Source organism: Eurypyga helias, unplaced genomic scaffold (genome assembly GCF_000690775.1).
Source record: "Eurypyga helias isolate BGI_N326 unplaced genomic scaffold, ASM69077v1 scaffold11355, whole genome shotgun sequence".
Classification (NCBI taxonomy): domain Eukaryota; kingdom Metazoa; phylum Chordata; class Aves; order Eurypygiformes; family Eurypygidae; genus Eurypyga; species Eurypyga helias.
The window spans coordinates 13711-14287 of NW_010253386.1; positions in this window are offsets into that span (position 1 = coordinate 13711).

Sequence of the window (577 nt, forward strand, 5' to 3'; positions counted from 1 at the left end):
ACCTGGTTACAGGAGAATTGGGCTGTTCTCCCTTCCCCTCTGCTACCCTGGATGTTTTTCACCCTGGCAATAAAGTGGACACAATTTCTCCTTGGTGCATAACTTCTAGGGGAAAAAAAACCTCGATGCAAGCTGGAGTGGTTCTGGTACCAAGGAGAAAAGCCATTTTACAATTTTCTGCTGGTGTCATGGGAAAAAAGCTCTGAAGACAACACCAGCAGGAGCAAACAGAGCATCAGAGCTGTGTTGTTTTCAACCGAGATATACCTGGGCCTTTTTTCCACCAGAATGTAGTTTCCTTACAGGATAGCAGAGAATATGTATTAGACATATCATCAGAGGCATTTTAGGGGCATGAGTTCCTTTGGACTTGCTAGAGTTTTTTGCGTTATATGCAAGTGGTGCTTTTGAAATGCTTTCAAAATGCTTTTTTGAGGGAGGCAGTCAGACTCTATAGAGCTTCTGAATACAAGTTTATGGACCAGAGAGCACGGGCATCAGGAGGTGGTTGGAGTCTACCGTTAGCCCAAACGACTGGTCAGGGAGGTGCAGACAAACGGCCCACACCTTATTTTTA